Source organism: Amphibalanus amphitrite, unplaced genomic scaffold (assembly GCF_019059575.1).
Source record: "Amphibalanus amphitrite isolate SeventyFive unplaced genomic scaffold, NRLGWU_Aamphi_draft 001185F_arrow, whole genome shotgun sequence".
NCBI lineage: Eukaryota > Metazoa > Arthropoda > Thecostraca > Balanomorpha > Balanidae > Amphibalanus > Amphibalanus amphitrite.
The window spans coordinates 151,579-157,785 of NW_024882679.1; positions in this window are offsets into that span (position 1 = coordinate 151,579).

A 6,207-nucleotide genomic window follows, 5' to 3' on the forward strand; every position below is an offset into this window, starting at 1 on the left:
CTTTTGCCTCGTCCTGCTGGCTGCTTTCAAGTATGACCTCCAAATCTAGCTTCTGAGATCGGGCAGATGTACCCAGGGGCCGCTTATGCGAACAGTGCGGAAAGTCCGCACCATTTTTAAAACTTATTCCCCTCCGATTTTTTAAAGAATCTATTTGTCGCAAACGGCGCATGACCCCTGAAAACCCTTACACAAATGTCTTCCTCGTTTCCCAGGTGCCCCCATTAGCTTCATAGGCGCCCTCTTAGGCATATAAGCGCCCTATGTATAGTCATCAGAGACATCCCTATATGTCCCACAGTCGCCCCGTTGTCGCATACAATGTGCGCTTATCATAGGCGTCTCTCTTTTATGGACACTTGAAGGCGCCTGGCGCCTCTCTTTGCCATGCCGGCGCCCCTGTTTCTTATGAATGCACCCCCATGGCATTGATCAATTGCATTGCAGACCTCTATTGCATGTGGACGCCCATATATGTAGGCCTCAGAGGCGCCCCTCGTTCGCATTGAGGCGCCCCTATGGGCTAGGCGCCCCTCTATTGCACGTAGGTGCCCTACTGTCTCAGAACCGCTCCCCTTTGGCATGCAGACGCCCATCTTTCGTACGGAGGAGCCGCTGTGGTTCTTGAGACGGCATGGTGCTCCCAGACGCAGATGGGGCTCTCGGAGTCGACAGTTTGGGACCTTCAGTCGCTGATGGGTGCCCGCCAGATGTGGACCCTCGGAGACGCCGGTATGGGGCCCTTAGAGAAGCCGGTATGTGGCCCTTCCTTAGAGACACCGGTATGGAACCCTCAGATACTTCAGTGTGAAGCCCTTACAATTGCTGGTGTGGAGCTATATGAATGCGCTGGCTTAAATCCCTCAGAGGCCGGTGCATGGACATTAGAGCTCAGTGAGAGCTTGTGTGGTGCCTTCAGTGGCCTTGTGGAGCCGTTAGACATCAACATGGTGGTCTCATGAGCCGGTGAGTCCTCAGAGTCACCGGTGTGGGGCCTTCAGAGCTCCGAGATACTGGTGTGGGGCCCTCAGAGGTGTCGGTGTGGGTCCTTCAGATGTACCTATAGAGCCTTGAGATGCACAGGTGTGGTGGCCCACAGAGGCGCCGGTGTGGGGCCCCCAGAGCCACCGATATAGGGCCCTAAGAGACACTAGTATGACCCTCAAAGGCGCCGCTGTGTGGCGCTCATAAACACTGGTGTGGAGCCATCACAGGCGGGTGGAGCCGTTAGAGGCCGGAAAGGGCCCTTAGATGCCTACAAGAAGCCTTCAGAAGCCGGCGTGGCACCCTTATGGGGATAAGCGTGTCTACTTAGGAGCCCTTGAGGTGCTCTCATGAGCTCTGTGGGGCCCTACCGAGCCGAAATATGGCCACGGCCAGTTGCCGCCGCATGGCTCTTCGGACTATCATTCTCAGGGGCCTCATCTGCCCAGTTTGAATAGAAGGGCCTCTCAGACAATCAGTATCATGGGCCTCCTCTGGCTAGTATAAATAGAAGGGCCTGTTAGACCATCAATCCTAGGGGCCTCCTCTGGTTAGTATAAATAGAAGAACCTCTCAGACCATTAATCTCAGGGGGCTCCTGTGAACAGTATAAATAAAAGGGCCTCTCAGACCATCAGTCTCGGGGGCCACCCCAGAAAAGTGTAAATGTGGATAGAGGGCCCCCTCAGATTCATTAGGAGTGGACCTTTCTGACTATCAGTCTCAGGGGCCTCTTGTGGCCAGTATAAATATAAGAGCCTCTTAGACCATCGGTCTCAGGGGCCTCTTCTGACTAGTGTGGATAGAGGGCCCTCCCAGACCACCAGTTTCAGGGGCCTCCAGTGGCCAGTTATATGAACAGAAGGGCCTCACAGCCATCAGCCTCGGGGGCCTCTTCTGACTGGTGTGAATATGAGGGCCTCTCATACCATCAGTCTCAGGGGCCTCCGCTGCCTAGTGTGAATATAAAGGGCTTCCCAGGCCATCAGTCTCAGGGGACTCTTCTGACTGGTGCCGGATTGAGGGACCTCCCAGACCGAAAGTTTTGGGGGTCTCCTGTGGCCAGTATGAATAGAAGGGCCTCTCAGTCCATCAGTCTCATGGGCCTCTTCTGCCTGGTGTGATTATAAGGGCCTCTCAGGTCATCAGCCTCAGGGGCCTCCTCTGACTACAGTGTAGATGGACAGGCCTCCCAGACCATCAGTCTCAGGGGCCTCTTCTGACAATTGAGGATAGAGGGTCTCCTCTGACTAGTGAGGGTAGGGGGCCTCGGCTAGACCGCCAGTGTCAGGGGCCTATTCTGACTAGTGTGGATGGAGGGGCCTCCCAGACCACCAGTCTCAGACCTCTGACTAGTGTGGAATGTGGATAGAGGGGCCTCCCAGACCGCCAGTGTCAGGGGCCTCCCCAGACCAGTGTGGATATTGGGGCCTCCTCAGATCCACTAGGGCTTCTCAGGCCATCAGTCTCAGGGGCTTCGACTGACAAGTATGAACAGAGGGCCTCCTTGGATCCGTCACGGCCCCTTGGAGTCCGTGCGTGGGGATTCGTGGAACTTATTTTTACCGAGTTTGTTTATTCTGGAAGATGACGACGTCCTCTCAAATCGAGACGAGGGGCCTCGAGTAAAAAGTGGGTGGGCCAAAACACATGGTTGGCCCCCCCACCTCGAAAAGTGGGTGGGCACTTGCCCACCTGGCCCCCCCCCCCCTGTTCCTACGCCTATGCCTACCTATTTAAATCGGTGCAATTTTGCGATCTCTTCTAGGTCCAATAGGAGAAAATTAATCTGCGCCTCTCTAGGACGGAATCTACTGCCTACTATTCACTCTATAACCTCGTTTGTCAGTCAGATATCAACCAAATATGCGGAATACATACATATTGCCTCCTTGAACCCTTTTATCCTTCTGGTTTTCGAATCTTGTATATCAGTGACGGTGACCAAAAGTCAGAGCAACCGAACGCCTTTTTTTACCATGTCGTAGCCCAATAAGTTCCCGAGTCAATAGTCTGTCTTTGTACCTATGTATGTGCGTTCCCCTGTCGGTAGATTACTGTATCGGCATCCCAATACACTAATACAGTGATTGGAGCGGCGCCTGTCTCCCGTCGCCCCGATATCTCGGCGGCGTCAGAGAGGTCGTAAAGCGCAGACAAGACTGCGCTGAAATCATGGCAGTTTTTATCGGCTTTTGCATATGTAATATCGGTTCGTGACATAATAAAGTTCTGCCCATACGAAGTGCACTGAACGCGCAATGTTGCCACTTGCGTTCTCATGCGACCAGCCCACCCCTTATTCTGCACTCATTATGCATGCTGAAAACCAATAACGACACACCGTTCAATAATTTAACAAACATATATACTTCGTACACCAACGGCCAACAGCAATTCAGTTGATCCTGTCGCAAATAATTCAAACAACACGAAGAGACCGACTGCAACTGGGGACCTCTCAATTGACTTCGAAACATTCGACAACAGACGGAGCACACAACTGATGTTTCGGTATGCTTGGGGCTCCCTCTGTCTCGATCCGCACAGTTGCCCCGACGATACCACTCAGTTAACCAATAACTATTAATAACAGTTAACCGATAACAACCAATAACAGTAAACCAATAACCAATAACTATTCGTGGACTCGGTCACCGTAGGCCACCTAAATATGCCAAAGAGCGATGATTCTTCGTGGATTCTTCGAGCCCTATTGATCGAGAATGGACATCAACGCACAAACAAGCGACGCTCTTTGTGAAGGGCGTACATACAATCGTACAATTAACCCTCGCCCATGTAGGGGGGGGTTGGTGCAACCCCCCCCTGAGGTTTTTCGGAAATAGTGCAAAAACGGCGGCGCGCAGCGCCGCCAAATTTTGGGTACCTTATGGGGCAAACCTTGCGCATCTTTTGACAAAAAAATTTGACCGGGTCATGTCAGGTCACGGAGTTATGACGTCACAAAGGGAACAGCCTCCGGCCGGATTTTCACAAACTGAGTGCCAACGCCCGAGGTTTCCTGCCGGTGGTACGGACATCGGTTGATGGATCGTGATGAAACTTCCCATGCATGTTGGGGCAAGTATTGGCTATCATATGGTATAAGAAACTTGACCGGGTCAGGTCAGGTCACGGAGCTATGACGTCACAAGAGGAACAGCGTCCGGTACTATTTTTAAAAAGCGCCCGAACCACTATTTTGCTAATTCTTGTCACCTCAATGGGAATATGCAGCAATATTAGCTTCTATAGGGAGCAAATGGACCTCCCAAATCCAAAAATACAATCAGATTTCAAAAATTTAAATTTTGATTTTTCGAAATTCTGCCGCCGACTGTGACCTTGCCGACTTCCGGCGCTCCCAACGCGCCATTTTTAAAGCTAGGGAAACGAAATACATACCAAACGATAGAGAATCGATCAAGGAACACGATAGTGAAGGTTTCAAGTCGATATCTCCCACCGTTTTGCCGCAATCGCCGCGGAAAGTTGAAAAAGTTTATTTTTCCGAAAATTTGACCTTTGACCGGTCAAAAGTAGGTCAAATGTTGACCTAGGACCAAAAAATATACCACCAATCGCGAGATCTCGGCGAGAGCAATCCGTTGGTCTTTTCCGCTAAGCTCTACGACGCTCCGTTTTCAAACGCCAAGGGGGGGGGTCGCACCAACCCCCCCCCCCCCCTGCATGGGCGAAGGTGGCAGATCGCCGTTTACGGGCGAGGGTTAATACCTAACCCTAATAGCTGGGTACCTTGGTAGCTTCGCAATTCGCAATGGTTAAAGAGTTATGTTTTTTCCTTCATTGGAAGTGGCATCTTTCAGGCCTTCAACGTCACTATTGAAGCGCTCGAGATACTTCCTTTGTCATCTTTAATGAATGAATGCGTCATTAAATCTACCACGTAACAAATCACTTCCTCTCCTTTATCTCTGATCTCTTCGCATATTTAACGCGTTAGCTTCATTGTTTAGATGTGTCTGTTTAGCAGGCATCGGTAGGATTGTGATTGCAGGATTGCAAAATCCTGATTGCATTCCTTTTTGGTGGATTGCACCTGGATTTGAAATCCATTCCAAAAAACAGGATTTGATTGCGGATTGGATTGCATCATGCTTCCAATTTTTGCAATCCAATCCGGATTGCAATCCTTTCCTGGGGCAATTAGTCATGTCTCATATTTTCCCGATCTTAATAGGCCTAGAATGATGTGCAGCCGCTAAGTTGTGCAATGTGCATCGAGGGAACTAACTAGAATACTGCCGGTTGCCATATACACAAATTATCCCAGTCTCAAGGCAAAGTTGGCGCTGCGCTGCTTGCATGACAACACGGGGCCGGGCGAGAGGCGAGAACTACGCCACGTTTAATGGCGGATCCAGAGAGGGAGAGACAGAGGGGGGGGGACATAGAGAAAAGTGAAGAAGGTGCCAAGTGACGTTATAGCATTACAGCGTTATACGTTATACGTTATAGCCAAGTGTGTCAAATACATTCATGATTTGACGAAATGTGTTTTGGTGTTTGATTAGTGCTTTGAAATGGTTTGTTGCGATTGAAAATTATGAGATCGGCTTCATCGGCTTAATGTACTTTGCTATCAAGGGCTTTACATCGAAACTTGAAATAATTTAAACGCTTTTAATTTAAACGCTCAAAATAATATACGCTGATGAACTACATAGGAAGGGCAAAATTACGTATTTGAAGGCGAGTTTTAAAAATATATCTAAAACACTGGTTGGGTAGAGGTTTAAATGTGGGGGTGTTTGAGGCAAAAATATTTCCCATAAAATACCTGTGCCTTAGATAGGAATTACTCGCAAGACTAGGTACTAGAAATGGGTGATTTGGGGATGGAGGTACGGCCCTATGCCCCCCTCCCTCCCCCAGATCCACTAATGCACATAATACTACAACAGGATTGCAAAAAAGGATTGCGGATTTGATCACAATCCAAGTGAAAAAAGGGGATTGCGGGTAGGAATGCAATCCACTTCCGCACTAGGAATGTGGATTGGGAATGCAATCCTTTCAAAAAGGATTTTACCGATGCCTGCTGTTTAGTAAGTACCCAAGATTTTTGTCGCTCTGGACCGGAAGAGAGTCCAGATCCAGACAGAGTGAGCTGATGCAGAAACGCAGCCGTTGGCGTAAAGGAGCCGACATCGCTTTTTGATCGCTGTCAGGGCGCAAAAAGTGGTGCACTGGCCGCGG